This window comes from Salvia splendens, chromosome 14 (assembly GCF_004379255.2).
Source record: "Salvia splendens isolate huo1 chromosome 14, SspV2, whole genome shotgun sequence".
NCBI lineage: Eukaryota > Viridiplantae > Streptophyta > Magnoliopsida > Lamiales > Lamiaceae > Salvia > Salvia splendens.
In genome coordinates, this window is record NC_056045.1 from 11,988,703 (window position 1) to 12,014,450 (window position 25,748).

Below are 25,748 nucleotides of genomic sequence, written 5' to 3' on the forward strand. Positions count from 1 at the left end.
CCGGCGTCGTGAGGCGAACTGAAGAAGCCGACGGGAGATTGGAAAATTTCAGTCGGCGAGAGAGAAGAGAAGAGAAGAAGAGGGAGAGAGAGAGAGTGACAGACGTGGGGGAGTATACATAATTTTGGGCTTTTGTTTTTAAATGGAATTGGGCCTCAACAATATAAATTGGATGTTTTGGGCTCTCATTTAATTTGTTGGGGCTTCTTAATTAAATTGGAGATATAAGGTGGGGAAATAATTAAACTTGAGGCTTTTAAATAAATCTTTGGGCCGATAATTAATAGTGGCGAATTATTTAATTAATTCCGAAATATTTCAAGGAAGGAATAATTATATCCTAAGTCAGAAATAAATATAGTTCGAGGGGAAAATGCTTGCGATAATTTAATTACATTTTTTTTAAATTTTGGGGATTTTATTTCGATATCGTTGAGAAAAATACGAGGAGCTAACAGAGGAATTAGAGGCGTAAGCGGCCGCCGAATAACCAAAAACCGAGATAAATAACTTCGCTTAGGATGCATGCATTTTTACCTATTTATTTGAAAAGTGTGTTGATTTATGTATTATCTAAATGTTAAAGGTGAATCATCGCAAGTGAATCGTGAGACCAAAGGGAAGAGAGTACTTGAGATTTTAAGCAATCGAGGTGGGCTTCCTTTTTAAATAAGGACAAAAGTCCTAAATGTTTTATTTATGAGAATGAAAATGTGTTTATCATGCCATGCTTTGCTTTAACGTGCCTATCTGATGTGACTCTGGCCAATATTGTTTAAATCGAATTCGGGTCCTCGTAGGGTCGCAAACCCTACTTGGATTAGTGTACACCTATGGTAGACTATGTGCTAGCGTACGGGCTGGCCGGTCTAGTGGCTTGGTTTGTGGCCACATTCCAAGTCATGTATGAGCAGATATGGCTAACGTCTATGGGAAAATGACTGATCAATCGATGTTTAAAATGGAAATGATTTTGAGTGCCTCGGGCATTTCTAAAGCTAAACCCCGATGGTTACTTGTGAATGGGATGATAAATTACTGTTTATTGAAAATGTTTTCGGCATGAGCCACTGAGTATTTTTTTTATAATACTCAGCCTTGCATGTGTTTTCCCTATGTGCAGGTTGAGCGGCGACGAGGATGTGGTGGTGTTGAGCAAGTGAATTTTAAGATATTATTGTCGTCTTTGAACCTTGAGTGTCGTTGTGTCTTCACACATGACGTCACTCTTTCTCTTGGTTGTTTCCACTGTAACGTTTCGCTTAATTATGTTTTATTTGGGCCGACAACTTTAATTGTTAGGATAATGGATATTTTGAATTTCTTGTTGGATAATATCTAACTCTTGGTTATTTATTGGGATATTAATTGTTGGTCCAACTTGTGTTGAAACCCTAATTCTTTTCGTCTGTTTATTAAATTCTTTTAATCACGATCGCCCGTATTTATTAACCCTAAAGGGCGGTCGAGACACTAGTGGTCTCAAAAACTCCCGCTCATGCTTTGCTCAAAAGTGCTCTATCCAATCTCTCAAATAAGCCTTTCTTGGCCAAGTAAACTCGGCTCCATCAAAGCCCGGATCCAGGAGTTTACAGTCGTCAATGTATCCGCGAAGTCAATCATCTCGGCCTGCCGATTTGTGCTACTACCGACCCTTTCCCGAGACACCAAAATAGTGTTAAAGTCGCCCCCAATCAGCCAAGGGGCTCCTTCCTCGAGTTGGGCAATGTCCTTCATTTTCTCCCAAAGTGGGTATCTTTTGGCCCTAGAGCATTTAGCATAGACCGCCGATAGGGCTATGCTGTTAGCCAGGCGAGGGGATGAGAAGGAACCATGTAGGACCTGATCCGAATCATCCTTAATCTCAAAATCAACCCCTTTCCAAAATCATTGGCTCCGGTGTCGAGGATTCCAAAATCATTGGCTCTGGTGGTTCGTTGGCCGTCAGCCGTAGAGAAGTTGGCTCGACCGATGGGTGTTCAATCTCCAACTTGTTGGGGGCAATAAGAGGTTGTGCCGCCATATTGTCTAGCATTTCTGCCATGTCCATGGTGGCAAGGTGTAGAATGTTGTCCTTTTTCCCATCCATTTCGGACCCATCAACCAAAGCACCATGTGACTCATCAAGTTGGTAAGGAATTATGTGGCTTTCCAAAATAGAATTTGTTTCATTTACCAGATCGGGATTGTTGACTATCGTGTCTCCCAAGGATCCATTTGCAGCACATGTTACCCCTCCACAAGGGTGGTAAGGGACAAAGGGGCTTTTCAAAAGGGATTTTGTACCTTTATCCATATTTGCCAGGTTGACTACTCCTTCCACCATGGGGTATTGTGCATCACGTGAGCTAGCAAGGGGGGTTGGGGTGGCGTACCAGGCTGGGTCATCACTTGCTTCAACGGTCGGCTGGCCGCCGCCGGCGTCATGGATTTCGCCAGAAAATTGAACGGGAGATGTAATCTCGCCGGCATTGTCGCGAAAGTCTAGAACAATGGCGATTCTCTCATCCCCTTCATCATAGGTGACAGTAGCGACCTCAATCCCGGGTGGTGCCACCTTCCAGTCGCGGCTGGGACTCGCCGGTAAAATGGATGTTTTGCATTTTGGGCTTCCAACCGGTGAGCTACCATCGGCCCCAAAGTCAATCTTCTTCCGGAGTTGCATGTCTTCCTGCATAGGAGAGATAACAAACCTTTTCCGGCCATCGCCTTTGGTGAGAGGGGCTGGGGTACTTTTCCTCTCTTTCACCTTCGTTTTCAAGGTTTTCCTCGCCATTTTCTTGGAGGGAATGCTTGTAGAGGCAGCCTCTTCCGACCCGAACGTCATTTGTTGGACCGAGGGAGGGTCCTCGGCCGCCCAGAGAACCATTTGCTGGTCTAAGATGGTGTGGGGTTCCTCGGACCCCGGTGGAGGGTCCGGCGGGTGTTCCGGCATGGCTGATGGAGAGTCAAGATACCAGCCGCACCGGGGAGTTGAACGGAGGTTGGTGAGGTATGGCTCGGGACCGGAGGAGACGAGGGCGTCGGTTTTGAGGGATTTGAAGGCTGGCTGGAGGCGGAGCGTTGTGAGTGGTGGAGGTGACGTGGAGGGGGTTGGTCGGCGAAGAGAGCACCGTGAAGAGCCTTTGGGGGTGGGGAGATTGTTAGAGAGAAGGGAGAGCGTCTCTCTCTAAATATGAGATAGTCGGTTTGCCATTGGACGTTGTCGTGTATCCCATGTTTTGAATCTGCTCCGGGACGAATGCTTGTGGACCATCTAGTTTCGAGGCTTGCCGAACCATGTCGGCCATAGTGGTAGGTTTGTTGAGATTTTTCATGGTAGCATTACTCCATTGGGGTTGACTTGTTTTTGCCGAGTTCTTGTTGTGATCTTCAATCTCCTTGGACCCAGTTTTGTGGACATTCCCACCTTGCGGCCTACCTTTTGGGGTCTCCACCTCCATCGACTCATCGGCCTCAAGTGGTGTCTCCTTCTATGGTTCGGATTGATTGGGGACGTTAGTGATTGCCACCGAGCCCATGCTCGCCTTTTCGGCTCGATAGGTTTGGTCGCTAGCCTTCGTCCTCGGCATGGCTGATGTTAAGCCTTTTGCATCGCTCCTGTCTCAAAGGTGGCGCGTATCTTTCTCGTCCTTCCCCTCTCAAGGGGGTGGAAAATCCCCATACGATAGACCATTAGTTATCACCGGCTTGGTTGAGGAAGGATCCGAGGTCCATTTGAGCAAGGTGGCCGACTCCGACATTGTTGTGTCACCGTCCGGTGGGCCGCCGGCGAGGAGGGGTTGCGCCGCCCGAGTATCCATCTTCTCCGCCGAGTCAAGTGCCACCATTTGCAAGAGATTATCATATTTTGGCTGCATTGGGAAGATGGATGGAGGTACATCACGTGATGTTGCTCTTTGGTATGGGACAAAGGCACTTTCAAAAGGTATTTTTGTTTCACTACCCCGTTTTGGCAAGTTGACTTCCACACATGCCAAGGCATGTTGGGCACCACAAGAGTCATCACTAGCCGTTGGGGAAGCGTTCGAGGGTGGTAGATGGTACACCCCTTCGTCCTCCAACTCTTCACTGGACCCTTGGCCGGCCGGCTGTGCCACATTAGTCTCAACACTACATTTTTGGACGACGATGCTCATTTCTCCTTCCACTTCGACGGCGGGGATAATAGCCTATCCCCTACGGAGGGTTCCTTCACGGCGTGGCTTGGTTCCAAGGGGAAGAGGGTCGTCTTGCATCGGGGTGTCTCGGGGTCGGAGCTGTTGCCGACGAGATTATCTTCCCCTCCCAAAGATAGCTTTTTACAGAGTTGTTTGTCCTCCGGGAGGGGTGAGGGGACTAGCCTTTTCCGTCCAATCCCTTTGGAGGGTGGAGCAGGCATACTCTTCCTCACTTTGCACCGAGATTTTGGGGCTTTGAGCCTCATGGACTTGGTTGGTTGTTTGGTGGCGGCGTCTTCCGGAGATTGGAAGACCATTAGCTGGTCCAGGATGACTCGGGCTTCCTCGGCACCAGGTGGAGGGGGGTCCGGCAGATGATCCGCCATATCTAGCCGAGAAGGGTCCTTCAAAGGTGGCGGCCGAGTATGGTGGTTGGGTCGAGTTTTGGAGGAGAGAAGGGGGGGATGTCGATGGTGCGGGCTTGTCTAGCATGGGTGGACGCCCGAATGAGGAGGGAGGGGCGGAGATGGGGTGGCGAGGTGGGTGGCGAGGTAGTTCTCCGGCGGTTCAATGAGGGTGGGATTGTAGAGAGAGGGAGGAGCTTCTCACTCTATCTAATATTCCCTAAATAATCTCAACTCATTATAAATGGATAATCAATTCAAGAGAAACATTGTCTGAATGTGAAAGAGAGTACAACCATACTGAATCAGAGTAATTTCTGGGCATTGTCTTCTCTAAAAACAAAGTCTAGATTCTCGCAGCGGAAGAATACCAAGACGGTGTAATATGTATGAAGACATACTACATCAGCTATCTCCTTTCTTGCCTAACTTAATTTACTTTCTTTCCTAATACCTCCTCCGCTGCGACAAGGATCAACCTCGTCTGCTTAACTCTTTCAAACGGGCGTCTCCTGACTTGGGATTAGTTGTCGTGCGACGACGTTCCTTGCTGTCTGTGGAAACTTCCATTGCCTCTCCACTTCTTGCTTCTCCTCACTCTCAACTTACACTCTGTTTTTACTAGAGGTTTCAAAGTGCCTCAGCCCCCTGGATGACTGAAAGAAGCCTGCCGGGCCACCGTTCACCAGGACAGAAAACCAACATGACCAGATGCATCTCCTGATCATATCCACCCAGGTCTGTGAGAATCCCATCGTTTCCAAAACCTTGAGTAGAAACGGCCACTGGACTCTATCATGTTCTCTCATCTCTCCTCGAACCGCGGTACCTGCGGGAACCATCTTGCAAAGTGTTGCCAAACCCTCCTAGCCGCTTCTCCATTTACAAACAGACATCTGCACTTCGAGGCTAAATGAATCCCTCTCCATTGCATCTTTGCGTGCACTGGTATTCTGTTGACCAAAAGTTTCCAAAGGAACACGGAGATCGACAGGCTAATGTATTTCTCCCATATAAGCTCATGAATGAGCCGTTTCTTCGACCTGATTCGTATAAGATCCCAAGTTGATGCTAACGAGAAGTTGCCACTTCCGGTTAGCTTCCACCTATCCTTGTCTTTCATCCTCCTATCAAAAGGAACCTGTAAGATCCTCTCAACAATCTCACCCGGCAGACCTACCTCCTCCGCAAGCAAACGCAGTTCCATCTCATTCCACTAAATCTCCCCCCAAAGCTCATTATTTACCTTAAGTGATGGAATAGCTGCTCCTGGATTACAAAGAGTAGCTAGGGGGAATCTGACACCCAAGAGTCGTGCCAAAAGCTGATATCGCCATCATCGATCACCCATCTAACTTGTTCACGGCATAGACTTCCAACCTTGAACATCCTTCTCCACATCAGGCTAATCGTTAGATCTATATGCCACCATGGGAAAAGAAATCGAGCACTATTTCTGAAGCATATATCGACCCCACAACGACCCCTGCTCCCGGAACCGCCACCACATCTTGATGCTGAAAGCCTCCACCGTGTCCGCCAAGCTCCGAATACCCAAGCCTCCCTCATCAGTAGGAATGCAGACCCATTGCCATTTAATCCAATGAGTCTTCCTCAAGCCGTTGCAAGACCCCCACAGAAACCGCGCCATTACCAGCTCTATTTGCTTCAAGGCTCCCTTTGTGGGGTCTAACACCTTAAATATGTGAATTGGGAGGGCCCCGAGCACACTCCTTATTAGCGTAAGACGACCCCCAAACGGCAAGTGCATGTGGCTCCATCCATGAATACGTGACGAAATCTTGTCCTAGGTGAACATAAACAGACAGGTCTTCTTTGGGCCCCGAAAAATTGGAACTCCAAGATAGACGAACGGAAGACATCGAAGTGCTCCAAATTGCTGCACCCTTCCCATTCTTTTCTTCCCAATTTTCCTACTTTGATCAATTGTTGTAGGTAAATCTTGGTTCGGCGGAACACGTTTTCCGCTGTCATCCTCACTCCCCGGTGAATGTGGCTGTTGCGTTCAGACCAAATAAACCATAGGATAAGGCAGGGGATAACAGAGCTCGCATGCAGTTTGTCTATTTGGCACAGCCTGCGGTGCCAGAAACAGATTCGGGCCTCCAAGTCAGTCACCTTTTCATTCCATTTTGGCATGTTTGGAAACCAAGTTGCAGCTTTTCTCCACACTTCAACTGCTACTTCACCTTGCATGAACAAGTGTTCCCTCGACTCTACCTTGGGGGACTTGCAGCAACGGCACTTAGACGCTAGGCTTACCTTCCTCCATTGGAGCTTAGCATCCACCGGTAATCTATTGGCTAACAACCTCCACATGGAGATGGATATGGATGGAAGAGTGCAGGTATTCCATATAAGGCCAAAGATCGGAGTGTGGGGGTGGCGATGTCGACACAGCTCCCATGCCGAGCTTGTGGTGAAGTCTTCGTGTGTCAAACGGTTCCATCTCAAGATATCCCTGCCCCCCGCTTCAATCGGAATCTTTTCAATCTCCTCAATTACTCCTCTTGGCACACCTAATGGTTCAAGTTTTCCAAATAAGAGAGAGGAGCTCCATCCTCCATTCACCCAATAGTCACCCGTTCCTGCCGCAGACTCATTCTCGGATTGCACCAGTCACTCAGCGGGTGATTGCTCCCCCAAATGTCCTCCCAAAACTAAATCTCCCCATCACCGAGGGACCAAAGCAACTCCTTGTGTATCTTCTGCCCCGCTCTAGCCATTCGTTTCCACATAATGCTCTGATTCCCATTGAAGGAGGCTTTCGACGGGACAACTTTATGAAAATATTTGCGCAGCTCGCGAGTCGAGTGGGAGTCCTTCGTGGGCAGTTCCCGGACTCGATGGTCGACGGAGCCAAGAGCACGCGACATGGCAACGCCTAGTCCCGCAAGATTCTTTCCAAATTTTGATTGGGGTTTCCAAATCATTGGATTCAATTTTGGAAATAATTCAAGAATAATTTGGAAATAAGATTTGAATATATCTTTTGTGGATTGAATATATTATATCAGGTTTAATTATGTATTAAATCATGGATTAATTAGATTTTTTCCTTATTTTATGGATTTGTAGGGATTTTAATTCCTAGATGAATCCTAGTTAAATTTGGATAATGACAATCTAATTTTTTATCTATATCCTATGGATTAATGTGGATTTATCCCTAGACAAATCCTAGTTGTATTTAGATAATGATAATATAATTTTATTCTTATCCTATGAGTTTATATGAATTTATTCATAGATAAATTCTTAATGGATTTGGATAGTAATAATATAATATTTTATTCTTATCATATGAATTTATTCATATATGAGTTCTAGATGGATTTAAAGAATGATAATATAATATTATCTAATTCTTTGGATTTATATGGATTTACTCCAAGAATAAATCCTAGATGGATTAGGATTAATATTAATATTAATTTATTTTTATCTTATGGATTTGAATAGATTTAATTCTATTAAGAAAAATCCTAGATGGATTAAAATAAACATTAATCTAAGTTATCCTTATCTTTTGGATTTATATCCTAGATAGATTAGGATAAAGATAATATATAAGAAAATCCTTATTTAATTGGATTTATAAATTAATTTATCGAAGAAATCCTAAGTAATGTTTGATATATTCTGGATGTCTATTCTAAATAGAATTAAGATTTGTATAAATCTTGGTTGATAGAATTTTATTTTATCTTATGGATTATGATGGAATTGTTTCTATCTAGTAATATCCTAATACAATTTAAATAATGATAATCCTAGAGCAACGTTATCTTTAATTGAAGGATTTCATTTTATCGAAATAAAATCTAGAATAATCCTAAATGGTTTTAGATAGTAAACACTATCTTGATAAATCCTAAATGAATTTGGATAGTCATCATCCATGATAAAACTTAATTATTTAATTGATTCTCCCTTTACTAGATTAAATAATTATCGTTAATTATCCAGTGTGTTTAAATGTCATGCATTAAATGGATTTATCTGTTTATTTGGTGTTTATCTTTTTAAGTGGATTATCTGCCTTATCTGCTTAGGTGATAATTATGCAAAAACCATATAAAATATCTAAGCGATAATTACAACAAGTGCGTTGTATATGGTCTCCATCGATTGGTTTGCAAATTTTATGAAGCCAGTTTCTAATATTATCGTCACCCATTATGTGGGGACAATAATCCTACGAAATAGCAAGTTCATATGGGCAGACTCCTCAAATATAAATAGTGTGAACGAGAAAGTAGTTTCTAATATTATCGCCACCCATTATGTGGGGACAACAATACTAAGAAATTACAAGTTTCAGAAGTTCATACAAAATTTATGAGATAGTTTGATTTTGTCAGCACATGAGCATTGTTATGGGAGTGTGTTGTAGAAAAAAAATTCTGTAATGCTAAATCTGATGGCCGTGCTTAGGCAACATTTGGCGGCCATGTCGTGCTGCGGTCTCTGGACTATTCGTCGGTGTTGTGACCAGTAAAAATGTTAAAGTTGTGAATGAGTATTTACCTCTTATGGAGGGTACGTGTTTTCGATTTTACAGTTGCAAGATACATAATTGTTTTGTGGTTATTTGCGATTATGTATTGAGCATAAGTATGTGATATTAAGTTTATTTGCCAAATTTTCATTATGTCATTCAATATTTTGTCTGCGATCCTTAAAGAAAAAAAACTCGAATGCCAAAATTATATAGACTGGAAACGTGAATGAATAAGATTCCCATCGCTAAAACTTGGAGTTTATACTCAACGGTTCATGTCCTACATATCCTCGACATAATTCCATGAAGAATGTTCGAGAATGGTTTTTGCATGTACTTGACAAGTTCTTTGAGGAATAAGTTCAATCTATTTTTTTTTAAGTAGCATGACAAGTCTTGGTTAGTGACGATGAAAGATGGATATCAATAGAATCTGTCAAAATGATTCGATTGGAATATCCTAGAGGGACAAAATGTTTTGAGGAATCTTTTGATCATTCAAATAGTTTCTGACTCAAGTCATCGCCTGAAGTAATAAGAAATGGCTATAAGAAGGTTTAACCGAAAAGTAGAAAACCTTCATAATATTAGTCGTTATATTATTGTTAGAGGAAAGTAACATGATAGATGACGAATTCATCAAGACTATAGTTTTCCTAAGTCCTAGTTCATTTGAACAAAAGACTATATATGGAAATGGGAGAGTCTGAATTGTCATCAAAGTTTGTTTAAAGTGAGTGAAGATGCTTTGTAAGTTGGATTGACCTCTTTTAAAGAAGGACAATGACTTACATAACAATGCAACTTCTAAGTAAGAGATCTTGATCCAGTTAGACTTTTGTTGCAGTGGGAGCTATTAAACTCAATTATTGTTTTATGGTTGATGTTTAAGGCATCATAGTATTGAAACAATATAAATGCAACAAGATTGTGTATGAAACAACACATCAACTTCTTAAACAATGAATGATAAACTCTTTATGGCTCTTAGTCTTAAGGCCAAAAAAATACTTAGTTATTGTCTGTTTGTTAAATAGCTTGAAAGTCGAGAATGTCTGTTTGATGCAATGTAAGTTAAATTCATTTGATTCAGATCGCTTACAGAAGTGCAACATAGAAAGACTAGCAAGTCTGAATGGTTTACACCAATAAGGAGACGAGCAATGGGTTATGATCAGTAGTGGGAGTCTAATCTCCATTGACGAATCCAAGCATTCTTTTAAAGAATGGGATAGTAATGTAAGAAGGAATTGAAGTCTTTCTAAGATAAGTTTGATTAAGTGATGAGTTGTACTCATGAAAATCTTATCATTGATGGGATAAGCGTTAGATACAACGAGATACACCTTAAAGACACTACCAACATTAGTATTTTTTTTACAAAACACGAGTTGTGGACTAGAACGACTCTAGTCTAGCACATCTCAAGGTGTAATATTGTTGCAACACAAGTTGGAAAGGTATCCAAGTAATTGGAGTTGAGTACTGATCATGAATGTTTTAAGGTTGTCCCAAATGATGTAAGATTATAAGTTCGGTAATCTACAAAGAAAAAATTCTTATACGAAGATCAAGAGATGAACTACAAGCATAACAACGTGATAACTCTCAAGATAAAGAGAGAGATATCGGATTTTCCACATTACCAAGGAGTCATACCATTAGAAACTTTTGCACGAATAAAATCAACTTCAGTACCTAAGATTGTAAGAACCATGTCGTAGTGGGAGTGTTCCTAAGAACATAACAAGTTCATGGGTCTAAGAGTGTCTTAGATTAACTTGAACATAATCCCATTAACTACAATGTAGCATTGGTTCATTTGGATATTCATCCTTGGAAAGGTGATAGATTTCAAACTACAATCTTAGATAGACAACATGTTTTACAAGACTTGCAATACCACCTACAGGCTGTGTTAGTCAGTGGGAGCTAGTGTATTTGCAAGTGTAAATGTGGATCTCAAATGGTTAGACAATAACAATGGGTTATGCCCAAAGAGAAACATCATCTTCTCATCTGTCGTTGTGCCAAGATTTGTTCGATCCTACTGTCTATCAGAACTTACATAAATTAGAATGTATGTATTATGAATGTCAAGACAGCTTTCTATTAATAGAAGTCTTGAGGAAATCATCTACGTGAAACATCCTAATAGGTATGTAATAAAGGGCAATAAACACATGATTAGAAGCTTATGAAGACCTTGTGATCTTAGGCATGCATATAAATCAGAGTATATATGTCTTTATCAAAATTGTCAAATGTTTTGAATTTGACTTGTGCCCTTAACAATGCTGTAAGCACAAGGAAGTTAAAAGTACATTACATATGGTATTATTGGTACACTACGATGACGAAATCTACAAAAGTTGCAAACAACTAAGATTGACATCTGGTGTAGGAAACTGGTTGTCTACCCAGTTTAAGATAAAAGATTTAAGAGAAACTAATTACATTCTAAGCATCTAATTCTTTAAGATTGCTAGAAAGAATGTTGAGATTCTCTTAGGAATCCTATATCTATGCTTGGAACATTTTAGCATTGGAAATTCCATGAAAATGTTTTTACCATTCAAGATGGAGTTGTCTTGTCTCTAGTAAGTGTCGTTTGACACTTAGTGAGATCAAGAAAGATGAGACTAGTTTCGGAGATAGATGTCTCATATATGCTATGATGCGTACTAAGTTTGATAATAGTTGTGCTTTTGCATAGCAAATATATATCATATTAATCATGGCAAAGGACTTTGATTGAGGTAATGAATATACCATAGTACTTGAGAAAGACTAATCGCTATATTCTAGTTTACCAGCCATTCATATAATGTCCTTGGGGTTACACTGACTAAGTCTTATGAGTAATCAGTGATCGAGTAAGTCATCCTCATTATACGTGTTTACCTTAGGAGTATACTCCTAGTAGCTTTGATCATAGGTTTGAGTATGCCTATGAGTATTCTTACCCTAGCAAAGGCTAACTCAAGGGACACACGAGATCATAAGCTAAGCAATCACAAAGAGAGATGAAATTAATTAAACATCAACTACGCAGCAGAGACATAGTGGTGGAAAAGATATGATCAGAGAACAACCAAACAGATTTTTTCATAGAAAATGCCTTTGTGGCAACATGTTTCAAACATGATGTGAAATGAATGGTAGTTCGATATATCTAGCTCCAATACCTGCTTTGTGTATAAGTGGGAGAGTTTTTGGCAGTTGGTATACTTGAAAGCATGTTTTGAGTATAAGTGGGAGATTGTTAGGTTTAGTATACTGAAAAGCATGTTTCGAGCAAGTTCGCGCGAATAGAATCTTGCTTGTATACGGAAAAATCTACAATCCATGTTTTAACCCGATTTAGTATTATTCGAGCAATTTGCACAAATAGAATCAGTATATTATTACATTGTGTTTACTTGTGCGTTTATAAGATGTTTTATAAATATTTAAATGCATAAGAAGTAAACAAAGCCTATGTCTTTTGCTTAGTAGACTGGTTGTGGGTGTCGTCCACTTTAAGGTAACTACAGTCAGTTCTATGCAATTGATAAGGCTAATTTCATGCATCGGTTATGGGGGTTAAATTCAACAATTTACGGGATCTAACACATCTTTTAAGCCAGGTGTGTAGAAGTAATCGTCAGACCCTGGAATGAAGGTAGAAAATCGTCTGGCGAAGGATTTGGCGAGAAAGTGAGCATATTTAAGGAAAAATTGCCTAGACGGAGGAGATCGCTAGCCGGAGGGTTGAAGCAAATGATGACCCAGCCTGGTACGCCACCCCAACCCCCCTTGCTAGCTCACGTGATGCACAATACCCCATGGTGGAAGGAGTAGTCAACTTGCCAAATATGGAAAAAGGTACAAAATCCCTTTTGAAAAGCCCCTTGTCTCTTACCACCCTTGTGGAGGGGTCACATGTGCTGCAAATGGATCCTTGGGAGACACGATAGTTAACAATCCCGATCAGGTAAAAGAAACAAATTCTATTTTGGAAAGCCACATAATTCCTTTCCAACTTGATGAGTCACATGGTGCTTTGGTTGATGGGTCCGAAATGGATGGGAAAAAGGACAACATTCTACACCTTGCCTCCATGGACATGGTGGAAATGCTAGACAATATGGCGGCACAACCTCTTATTGCCCCCAACAAGTCGGAGATTGAACACCCATCGGTCGAGCCAACTTCTCTACGGCTGACGGCCAACGAACCACCGGAGCCAATGATTTTGGAATCCTCGACACCATCCTACAAGGACTTCCCTCCTCTTGAGAGACATCTATAAAAGAAAGAGCATGCAACATATAAAGGAGGACTTTTGGCTCTAAGCTCATTTTACACACACTTCTGCACACACTTGGGGGTTCGGAATTTGAGAGGGGTTCGGGTTCATTTTCAGTTGGCGTTTGTGTACCACCGTCCTTGCGTAGGGTGAAAAAATAATTTACCTGCTTTCATTTTAGTTTTCTGTTCGGATTTCAACCGAGTCTTCGCTGTTCGAATCTCGGCTTTTGTATTTGCTGATATATTACTGATTTATCTATGGAATTCCTATTTTCTGTCATAATGGTGCGATTGTTGAGTTTTGATTATGTTTGATTCTGAGTTTGTGATTGTTTACTTGAATGGATGCTTTTCGTACTTGATCTGGTAAATCAGAGTTAAAATCGATGTTGGATTGTCGTTGATCAGAGTGAATCTGCTGAATCGGAGTTCATGGAGTTGTTTTTGGTTGTAGTTTGGTTTGGATTGCTTGGATCCGAAGTGGATTAAGCATTCGACGTGTGGATCGGAAGCTGAGCTGGTTGGTTGTGCATGAATTTGATGATTAATTTCTGTGTTATGTTTACTTCGTCTAGTAGAAGTAGATCTGTTGGTTTCCGATTAATCGTCAGTTTCCGACGTTTGAATTTGTATGTTATGTTTGAATCTGGGTTATTACTATGTTTCCTTCATGTTCGTGTTTAAATTAGGTAACGAGATGCAGGTTGTAGTTGGTTAAATTCATAGTTTGTTATTTGCAACTTTTCAGTCGTACTTTACCGTTTCTGGAAATGGTCCCCGCTGTATGTTCGATCTCTGTTTTGCTAGATTAGGAAGTCGTTTACTAGGTCGAGGTAGTTTGTTTGAGATAGTGAAGTAAGGATGATGTTCTATGTTTGCATGATGTTCTCTGTTTCCTAGGTCTAAAGTCAGCCAATTTTAATTCCTTAGTCTAGTTATAATTTCCTCAACCCAAATTTGCGTGGCAGCAACCAATTCCTTTTCCAGAGTCTCTTAAATGCCTTCGTACGCATCTGTCCTTGTGGGATCGATCCCTGCTTCCATGTACTAATTCATAGTATAGCGGGTTGAGGGTTTTGATCGCGGAGTTATTGTGTCCTACGACCGAGACTTCTAGGATCCCCTGAGTTCCTAGACCTTGTGATCTAGCGGATTCTCTGGGTTTGTGAAGCTTGACCTAGCACAAAAGCATATCCGAGCACTTCAAATGGCGCCGTTGCCGGAGATGGATGGCGTAGTTTGTGATTGTGTTTAGAGATTTTGGTGTATATAGTTTTGATTTACTTTTTTTTCTTTGTTTTCAGTTTATGAGCTGAGGCTCACGGTTTGGAGATAGGAGTAACTAATCTGGGTGGAGGAACGATCGGTTTATTTGGCAGGTCAAAGAGACAGTATCTACGGTCACCACCAGATCGGGGTTAACCACGGGAGATCCAATTCCGTTTGGTTCAGGAAGCGATGAGGATTGGAGTTCGTCAGGAAGGGAGGATCCCGAGTCGTCTTCACAAACAGATACAGAGGTAGACGAGATCGGAGACATGGCACAGGTAGTCGATTTAGATCCTGAGATCGGTTCGCTCACTGCCCATCTAGATGGTGAGCCAGCCCAGGCTATAGTCACGAATCAGCATCAGAGGTTTAGGCATTCTACCGACGTTCTCCGGGCGTAGGAACGAGTGTCCATACGAATTTCTAAATAAGTTTAGCAAGCTGTGTAGTATTCAGAAAAGGCCCAACGATGCAACGGAGGAAGATTATCACCTACGCGCAATTCCATTTGCCCTAAAGGGAGAGGCTAACACATGGTTGTTGAGGCTGCCTCAGGATTCCATCCGTACATGGAGAGATTTCAAGTTGGAGTTTCTGGATTATTTTTTCCCTTCAAACAAGACAAACGCCCTCGAGAAGGAAATCGTGGAATGTAAGCAGGAGTATGATGAATCTTTGAGTCAATATTGGTTGTGATTCAAGGGTTTGTTAGATGCTTGACCGAATCATAGAATGATCGAGGCAGAAATTTACTATCTGTTTTATGAAGGAGCAACCCCTAAATCAAAGGATCTGATGAATTCCTCGAGCGGGGGAAATTTTACAAAGAAAAAGGGAAGTGAAGCTAGAGAGATCTTGGGGAAGTTGATAGAGGCCAAAAAGGCGTACGACAACCCTAGGAACATTACGAGGAGAGGGGCAGCAAATGCGCTGAGGGAGCAAGATGACGAAAGGGTCGAGGCGAGAATAGATAGGCTCGAGAAAGCACTCTTGAGTGCAATCGAGAAGACCAACCCGCCAGCCTCACGAGAGAAAGACAAAACTCCGGGTCCAGGAGAAGCTCCACCCCAGCAATACTATGGCCCTCAAAAGGGAGATTACTAGGCCCAGATGAATTCGATGGGGAGTTGGAATCCGGATGGGAGTTGGAATCAAGGGAAACAGAAGGATGCACCATGGAGAACCCATCCCAATTTTTGATGGTCTGACAATGACCTTACCCAGCCACCTCCACAACAGAACACCCAGTTTACACACCAACCAGAGAGACAGACTAACTGGTCTGGGAGAAATCAGGAGGGACAGAACAACTGGAACAACCGGAACCAGGGCGATCATTCTAATTGGGGAAACATGAATCAAAACAACCAAGGAAACTCTTATGTGCCACCACATCAGAGGAACTACCTAGGAAATTATCAGAATTCCCAACCCAGTTATCAGGGGAACCAAGGGCCAGGAAATAAGTTAGACAACATTTCAGGAGGTCGGGGAAACTTTCACCAGAACCAAGGGAGTGGACCAAACCTGGGTTCAGGACCAAATCCCGGCCAACCCAATTCTAAGCCACAAAGGAATCTTGATGTAATGGTGCATGATCTAGTCAGTTCTAAACAGCATATACAGAATAACATGCAATCCAACAATAACGTGGTGCATAAGCTTCAGGACGCCCAGTTGGAGCAGAAGGCAGTAATGGACAAGCTGGCAAAGCAACTGTCTCAGATCGTAACCTCCTTGAACGAGATGCGAGGGAATGAAGGAAATATTCTTGCTTCAGTAAGGCTACGAGACAGAGCTAACATCATTCATATCACTTTAAGAACTAGGCAAGGTTATGAAGGTCCGGTGATGAAGATGAATGAAGAAACACCTTCCGAGGAAGGCAAGGAAGGGAAGAACTCAGTCCCTGAACCTGTCAATTTCCATAGGAAAAAGTCATAACAGTTCTTTTCTTGTTAAGTTATCATCTAAGGATAGATGTTTCGTATTTTATAATCGTGGTACCTTTGCAACTTCGTCTATCCTTCAATCTAACGCAAACCGCGCTTCACAAGGTTATCCTTGTCTCGTCATTTCATCGTCCTTTGGAATTCGCACCTTTCTGCGCTCCATTCATTTTATCACTTCTATTATGCTTCGTTTCAACTTTTGCCTTATTTCATGTTGAGCGCGGCGAGACGGAGTGTTGAGCTTTAAACGGATACTCTTTTAGTCTAGCGAAACGAGTCTAGACTAGATTGAATAAACGACTCTCGGTCCAGAGCAGAAGGAAAAACCTGGCTCTGATACCATTCTGTCACGACTGAACTTCCTAAGGATAGGAAGCACGGGAAAATCGTGACTAGTGGGGGAACTAAGAAGCGGGGAAGAAGGGGGAATAATCAATTCCAGGCAATACAGCTTAACAATTCAAGAGGGAATTCCATTTAAGTCGTTCAACGTTTCAAAACCCAAGTCTCATAATGAAAGATAACAGAGTGCGACCATAAAGGAAGTAACAGAGTTCAACAGTTCAAAGAAAATAACAGAAATTCTGAAAACATTGAGTAGCGGAAGCAAATTTTGAGAGTGTAGCTACTACTACGTATGAAGACATAATAGTAACCGGAACAGTGATTTGATACGTTCTTGGATCATCGCTCAACATCCTCCGCCTCCCGACCTCGCTCAACCTGCACATAGGGAAAACATATGCAGGGGCTGAGTACTTAGTGCACCCAGTGAACTCATGCCCAAAAAAACATTCACCGTTAAGATATGTCAAGCCATCGTCGAGTGAATCCCGGGTTTTACTTTAAAAAGGCCGAGAGACACTAAAGTTTATTTCCTTAAAAAGTGTCCGCGCGGACTAACATCATCCTCCATCATATACCATATCTGAACCATAATGTGAAACGAGACTGTGGCCACAATCTCGATCACTGGACCGGCCGACCTAGGGGACGGCTCACGATCCCCATCAGTGCACTAGTCTAAGTAGGGCGTAGACCCTAGTTAGACCCGAATTCGTTAACCATCAAAGTCTAGTAGAGTTTTATTCTAGTAGACAATCAGATAGGCAGTTTCAAAACATAAACACGGCATGACATACTTATAGAAACATCCTTATAACATCGTAAGCATATTGATTCAAAATAAACGTTAAAGAATAAAGCCCACCTCAAAAGCTTAGGATTTCCGTAAAATTCCTCGTTCCGTCTTTTAGCGTGCGTGCGAACCACCTTTTCGGAAAACACATAAAATTCATATCAAACCTCTGTAACGACGATAATTAGAATGCATGCACTCTAATTAAAATCTTTTAATTCTCTTTCTCGATTTTCGCGCATTTTCGGTTATTCGGCTGCCGTCCAAGGCGTCGCGTGTGACGCCGGTCGGCCGCTTACGCTCGTTCTTTCCTCCGTTGGCTCCTCGTATTTTCCATAACGTCGAAAATAATTTCTATAAATTATTTACGCGCATACTTTAATTTCCGTAATTATTTACCGTTGAAAAAGTATTAATTCATACTTAGGTAAATTATTCGTTCCTTAAAAAACAAAACTCCCGGGAATTAATTAAATAATTTCCCCCGATTAAAATTTTAATTATCGGCCCAAGCGAATTAATTCCTTAGCCATTTTAATCCTCCAAGAATTAATTAGGAAGTCCATCAATTTAATTAGACTTCCATTTTTTTTAAAACCCAACAACAATTAAACTATTCCCAGGCCCAAATAAAAACACATGGCCCAAACCACTTATCTCCCTCTCTAACATCTCTCTCTCTCTCTCTCTCTCTCTCTCCTCCCTCTCGGCCGGCTGCACTCACCGCAGGGCCGCCGCCGCACATCGTCGGGAGAGCTGCTGCCCGTCGGAAGCCGTCGCCCGCCCCGGATCGTCGAGCACGGCTGTCTGCCGCTGCCCGTCGCCGGCGGCGGTTTTTCCTCCACCGAAACCATTCCGAACCCTCCCGGAAACACTCCGCAAAGGCTCGCAACACGTGATATTAACATAAAGCTAAGTTCTTTCTAAGTTTCGGTTACGCGCGGCGATCGTTTGGAAGATTCTAAGTTGGTTTCTATTTAGTTTGGTTACGGAAGAAGATCAAGGCTATATGCATCATGCAAGACTATATTAAACTCATGCTTTGAGGATGGAAGGAATGGTATACCTCAAGAGCTTAAACTTGATGTGGTTGAAACAAAAAGAAATGGAACCAACTCCTTCTCCCCTCTTCTTCCCGTCGACTTCTCTCGCCGCTTCTCCTTCTTTTCTCTTCTCTCTTCTTCTTTTTTTTTTTGCCAAATGAAAGTGATGAGTGGGTTAGAGGAGGGTGTAGGTATTGAGGAGGGAAGTGGAGGGGTGGAGATAACCGATCGGTCATCATGGGGGGAGAGGAGAACCGTCGACGTGGGGGAAAGAAGGAGGAAGGAAAAAAATTAGCTTGGGCTTAGTTAATTTAAATTCATACTTGGGCTTCCATGATTAAATTTCTATTGGGCTAAAATCAACAATTAAATTACAAGCCCAAGAGTTATTAAAATTCAAGTTACTTTATATTTAATTGGACTTCAAATTTATTTTGGAAAGTCCAAAATAAATTCATACATTTATATATTTTTTTTTCGTATTTTCCTTCATCAATTAAAATTCACGGTCCTTTATTAAATTTTGTTATCTCGTTCTTCATAACCAAAAATTTAAAGTACGAGAAATCGTACATAAATTATATTTGGTGTTGTTCCAAATATAATATTCATTCAACCGTTCCTTGCTTTACGCGCGTCGTTATCCATAAAAACATATATTTCTTTCCGCTTAATTCATTCGTTTTGCTAAAGAATAGCAATTTCATCATCGACCTTTTAACGAGACCTTAAACGTGTCTCCCAACGTTCATTTTTTAAAAAGAAAACACATTCCTTTTTTTCCATCAACCCCATAAACCATAATTTTTCTCAAAACACATCTATCGAGAAGCATAGCGTTTTCGAAATAATTTTATCAATTATTCCGTTACATAAAAGTAAATTTCAAACTTAAGGTACGGGTGTTACAAATCTGTTATTTCTTTCTGAAATAGACTGCAGTCATTTAAATTTTTGATGATATGCCATATCAGCTGCGTGAATCAGGAATGTGGCCACATTCCACGACCACTGGGTCGGCCAACCTGGCGCTAGCTCACGACCCACGGACCGGCCAACCTGGCGCTAGCTCACGACCCACGGACCGGCCAACCTGGCGCTAGCTCACGGTCCCTATGTGTACACTAGTCCGAGTAGGATTTACTGACCTACTGGGACCCGAATTCGATTTAACAGATAGGCAACCACAAAACAAAACATGGCATGACAACTAATTCAAATAATCATGTTTTCACGCTTTAAAAGAAAGAGGAGAAAAAGAAAATCCACCTCAATTGCTTAAACTCTTGCAAAACGGGTGCTTTCCTGTCCTGAGATTACGCATCGAGCGACGACGTTCCTTTACCAAATTTAATATACTTAAATTAGGCTTTAAATAACTATTTATCTCGCATGTATGCATGCCTAAGCGTGTGCTCTTTTATTTTATCTCATTCTTTCTAAATCTTAGAGATCTAAATTCTTTAATTAAATCGGCGATTTTAATTATTCGGAACTGGCCGAACTGTTCGGGTATTATCATTTCCCGCATTGTCTTAAGTATTTTTAAAACACTTCTTGTGGCTATTAAAGTCAGCTTTAATTATTTTTCGTAAAGCTATCCCACACGGTTTAATAAATTTCTTTTCTTCCGTGGCTTAGGGAAATTTCTCTTCTAATTTCCTGAATTTATTTAGAGCAGTGGCTCAATATAATTCGAATAATTATGGCCCAGATTCAAAGCAGTGGCCCAATTCCTTCTCTCTCTTTTTTTAAAAAAAACTCGACTAATATGATGGCCCAATTAACAGAATAGGCTCAATTAATCATTAATTTAGGGAGGCCTTAAATTCAATTAAGTTGTGACCCAAAAGGAATTTATTTGCATTGGCCCAAAAATATTGGCTCAAATACTACACTCCCAGTCTGTCGGCTGTCTCTCTCTCACCTCTTCTCCAAATTGAATTTCTTTCTCCCCCAAATTAAATCTCTAACCCAAACTTCTCCATCTCTTTCCCTCCTTTCGACGACATTGCAGGCAGCCGCCCCTGCCGCGCCTCACGGAGGCGTCCGCCGTCCCCGACGCCACCTTCTTCCTCGGTGAAACGACCGCTGGCCGTCGTTCACCGCTGTCCCCAGCCGGCGCCGCGGCTGTGTAGCCGTCTGCCTCGCCGTTCCGGTGCCATCGGAGCAGAGAAGAGGGGCATCGCCTATCGGGGAAAACGGCGTCGGGTTGGACTCGGGCTGCTGTCCGGCGTTATTCGAGGCGCATGCTTCGACAGCGGCTTTGCCGCCTCTCCTTCGCGACGCAGCAACTTTGTCCTTAACTTAGCTCGTTTATGTTTTCCTTAGACGAAACCGGTTCTTATTACACGATTTAGAAATGGGCAGATTATGGTGTTTCTCTTATGAGCTTCAAACTAGAGATTGAACTGCAAAATCTTAAGCATATCGACCAGTTATATTATGCTCGTTTTAGTATATCCCTATAAGGCATTTGAAAAGAACTTTAGTCGATTCTGGAGCTACTGGCTGTTGCTACTATTCCTAGTGTTCCTACAGTTATAGATTCTACTTGATGATGTTTCTGTCTGTGATGATTCTTAATTGATGCAAAGGGTAATGGTCTTACCTCTTGTGGGTGGGTTTCTGTACTGATTAGCACTTGAGATTGCTACTTGTTCCTGTAACTGCTGTGTTGCTGAATTCCTTTAATGGTATGTGGATGGGATTTGGTAAGTATGGAGGGGCTGCCTTTTTAGATGAGAGTGTGTACTCGTGAGGTTCTGATTTGGGTTGTTTTTAAATCTTGTTTTATCTTGCAGCAACTTTAACTGCATTTGTCTCCTTGTGGTGCTAGTACTTTAGTTAATAATGGCTTGTTTGTTGTGACAGAAAAGGAGCCCTTGTTTGGTTGTGTAACTGAAAGCTGCAGGGCTGTTGCTTTGTGCCAGGAAAAGAGATCTCTAGTTTGCTTATACATTGGCTGACCTCCTGCAAATTCGGTTGCTTGTTGGTTTTGCAGAGTGTACCGTTAGAGGCTGCAACAATTTGTTAGGGACAGAGGTGCAGGGCTGTTGTGGCCGTGGCCTTTCCTTGGCTCGTAGCCGCTGTACAAGGGCTGGAAATGTAGGTTGCTGCAACCTCTACAGACTGCCCCATTTGGTGAGACTATCTTACTCTTCCCGAAAGGTCCCGCTGCCTCTTTCCTCTTCCTATGAAGCGTTTATTTCTCTTTGACTTTGTTTTGCTAGCTTTCCTACTCATCTTATGCATTCTCTTGGTTATTGTTTCTCCTGAGTTGGTTATCGACAGGTTTGAGGGGCTAACCATCTCTAGCGACCAGCACACCGTCTCGACCCAACTCCCGTCAGTAGTCGAGCCGACGGCCGGTGCTAAAAGTGCCGGAGCTAGCTCTTTTTCTCTCCTCGTGTTGTAATAGAGTAGCTCCATTTGTGAACATTCTTTCTTCCCCATGTAATAGTTAGTTGACGTGTATCTTGCTTGTCTTTATTTTAAATCGTCAAGCATTTTGTAAATCATTAGCTTGAAATTCTTTATACTGTATTTATTTTTATTCAAGAAATAGAAATACTCTTTCATTCTTCATAAATTTCTAGTATTTATTTCTTATTTCTCGAGAATCTAGGTCTCGACTATTACACGAAAACATTTTATAAAAAGTATTTATCATGCCACCATTGAGTGACCTTGGGGTTTTAACTTTAGAAATCGCCCAAGACACTAAAATCATTTCCCTCGTAAAATTCGTGACTGCAGTCATTTTCCCATAGATGTCTACCATATCTGATCCGTTGATGACAAGGAACGTGGCCACATTCCAAGTCACTAGACCGGCTGACCCAAAAGACGGCTCACGATCTCCATAGGTGTACACTAGCCTGAATAGGGACTCACTCCCTAGACAGACATGAATTCGATTATCCATTGATGGCAAAAGCAACATCAGATAGGTTCCATAGATAAAACAAAACACGGCATGACAAATATTCATATCATTTTCACATAAAAATATACTTAGGGCATTGCCCTTATTTAAAAAGAAAGTCCACCTCGTTCGCTTAAGTCCTTAATTCGAAATTATTTCCCTTCCCTTGATATCACGTCTCACTTGCAAGGAATCACCTTTAGAATTTAAATTGCACATAAATCAACACAATGAATCAAGTAAATAAATAAGATGCATGCACCCTATTTAAAATCGTTTATCTCGTTTCTCGGTTTTTGATTATTCAGCGGCCGCTCAAAGTTCCTCCGTTGGCTCCTCGTATTTACACCGCGATGTCGGAATAAATACCAAAAATTTTACTAGCGCATAACTAAATTATCACAACTATTTCCCTTCGCAATTATATTTATTTCGTACTTTGAATTATTCCGAGAATTAAATAAATAATTTCCCACGATTAAATTATCGGCCCAAATATTTAATTAATCTGGCCTAAAATACTCCACCCCAATTACACGTACAGTACACCCTCCATTTTAGAACAAACATCAGAAGAACATAAGAATTATACTCCCTCCGTCACGGGCTACTCGCCCCTTTCCTTTTCGGCACGGAGATTAAGGAATGAGTGTATAGGAAAGTAAAAAAATGACGGCTGTAGGTGAAAATTTTTACTAAAAATGGAAAGAGTACAAGTAACTTGGGACGCCCAAAAAGGAAATAAGTGCGAGTAGCTTGGGACGGAGGGAGTAATATTTAAAGTTACCTAGTCCCTTTTTCCAAAATACAGGTACTGTATACTCCCAATTCCTTTTTTTCTTTAAACAACACCTCAATAAATTAGAATAAACAATTGAACAAAATATTACTTCCATTCCACACCACACGTGTACTCCCTTATTCTTATTTTAAAAGAAACCAACAACACACTCTCCTTCATAAAAACCATCGGCTATTCTCTCTTTCTACTGAGTTCTTCCCCAAACATTGAACAGAAGTTTAAAACTCTACTTGAAACTCAGTACCCATCCACAAATAAATCCCGTCGGGTCTCCCTCTCTCTCCTAGAATCGCAACACCGAAAGAATGAGAGAAAAAAATAGAACTCCGTCACTTGCTCTGAATCGCCGCTGCACCGGAGTCGACGCCGCTGCTGACTTCGATTCGTCGCCCACACTCACCGTCGTCGCTCGGCGCCGCAGCAGCCGCTGCGTCGCCGCTCTGGCGGCCTCGATCTCTCATCCGATTCACCCTACATAACCCCGCAAGATAAGTTCTTAAATTTATTTTGGCGAGATAAAGTTCGATTCTTTAGTTTAGTAAGCTTCGGTTTAATCGATTAAGATTAATCACAGCTTGTAGTATGAAATTGGATTAGGTGAAAAAGAGTATACCTTCAATTGCAATTGCAGGATAGAATTGGGTGGACAAAAACAAAGTCTCTCTCTACTCCCTCTCGGTTTCTTTGGATGTGTGGAACGTGAAATATGTGGAGTAGTTGAGATATATAATAAGTTCTATGGAGATTTGGTTTGTTGGAGAGATTTTAGGGAGTGGAGATATGAGGAAATCGTTTGGTGATGGGGTTTGGAGATATATATTTGACCAAGTAGTTGACTACAAATTTAGAATAAATAATTATTTTTTTTCTCTTTTTTTACGAATATTACAATCTACCCACCTTAACAAAAATTTCATCCTGAAATTTGCTTACGTCCTTCGAATATAGAATTTCTCCATCATCCTGTCTTCCAATTTCCAAGCACCTTCCTCATGTTATTTATTTAACATTGTAGTTGAAAGTCACATCGCTGCCACTTTTAATAAATTACGCGGGATTAGACTATATTAAATTAAATCGCGCACTTCGCATCATCCCTCCTTGTCTTGCACTCTCTTTTGTGTTTGAACTTCATTTCTTCTTCGCTATCTTCCACTTCTTGAAATCTTCCTCGTATTCTTGTTCTTGTCGTTAAGGGAAAATGTAGGAAATAGTAAAATAGTTCACACGTCAAGCTTGCTCCAACGTTTCGCGCCATTCCAAGAAAAAAAATTCATTGTCCATTGACCTCCATTCCCATTCTCGGTCTCCTTGCCTCGTATTTTTGACAAATCAGGGATTCGCCCCACACTTTCAGATTCTCGTTCGTTTTTGTCACTCGGGAAAGTGAAAGATTATTTCAACTAAAAACTATGGTTCGCACGTACCCAGTCTAGCCTACAACATAAGCACTCTATGTTCGCAACATACTTCATCATCTCATATCTCGACATCTACCACAATTAACGCCATTCATATCACAAGATAAACACACAACATTTTCACATCCCATAGCAAAACACTTTCGAACTTCACATTTATTTTCAAAACTTTTGAAACTAAATTATCTTTACTCTTTCACACTTCCCTCAAAAATTTCCACATCTCGCTTTTAAAGTAAAAGTTTTGACTCAAAACTAAAACGTACTTTCGCATCAACTTTCATCCTTCGTATAAAATACTCCATAGAATAACGCATCATACTTTACACCTCATAACATAAATAACATCACACTTCCATAGCTCAATTTTCCAAACGAAAAAGTTTAAACTATTTTTCTCGAAACACAAAAAATTTTGAACAATTCATAAACACAGTATTTTCCATTGATCAAATCTTTTCATAAAAAATAAGTCGCCTCATTGCATAACATATCGCAAAACACACACATATATATATTTTTATAACCATAGCTCATCTATCCCATCGTAAAACATACTTTGTTTTCATAACAATAGCTCTTCTATCCCATTGTAAAACATACTTTGTTTTCATAACCATATCTTTTCTATCCCATTGTAAAACATACTTTGTTTTCTCTTCTATCCCATTGTAAATCATACTTTGTTTTCCTAACCATAGCTTCTCATCTCCTTTCATGAAAACTTTCTCATAAAATTTTTTCGTAAAAATAAATGACCTCTTTCTTGATTGAGCGAAACGAAGCGGGATGTTGAGCCTTCAATGCATAATT

At 41.4% G+C, this 25,748-nt stretch overlaps 2 long non-coding RNA genes across 2 annotated transcripts; one reads left to right on the plus strand and one right to left on the minus strand.

Annotated features, from left to right (window-relative positions):
* Positions 1-20,699: 20,699 nt before the first annotated feature.
* Positions 20,700-22,376, plus strand: LOC121765918. The gene is made up of 2 exons (XR_006042872.1): positions 20,700-21,928; positions 22,079-22,376. It is a non-coding gene; the product is annotated as an uncharacterized LOC121765918 (long non-coding RNA).
* A 1,195-nt stretch (positions 22,377-23,571) lies between these two features.
* LOC121764751 lies at positions 23,572-24,357 on the minus strand. Its single transcript, XR_006042618.1, has 2 exons — positions 24,128-24,357; positions 23,572-23,985 (listed from the first exon to the last, which is right to left on the minus strand). It is a non-coding gene; the product is annotated as an uncharacterized LOC121764751 (long non-coding RNA).
* Between the last annotated feature and the right edge of the window lie 1,391 nt (positions 24,358-25,748).